Here is a 228-nt window from a genome sequence, read left to right on the forward strand (position 1 = left end):
GCACACACTCACCCCAAAAAATCTGCAAAAGGATAGCAACCAAGTAAGGACACAGACTGCCAAAACTCATGGTGATAAACAAAGAAATAATTATAAATAAAGAATGATCAGAGAAAACAAGATTCCCCCCCACTGTGTCACAATGCAGCTGTCAGACATTCTCTAGAGACACATGCATCAGAAGACTTGCCTTAGGTAGAATTATGATTTAGCAAAACAGAGACAATA

The sequence above is a fragment of the Meleagris gallopavo genome, chromosome 3 (assembly GCF_905368555.1).
Source record: "Meleagris gallopavo chromosome 3, MGAL_WU_HG_1.1, whole genome shotgun sequence".
NCBI lineage: Eukaryota > Metazoa > Chordata > Aves > Galliformes > Phasianidae > Meleagris > Meleagris gallopavo.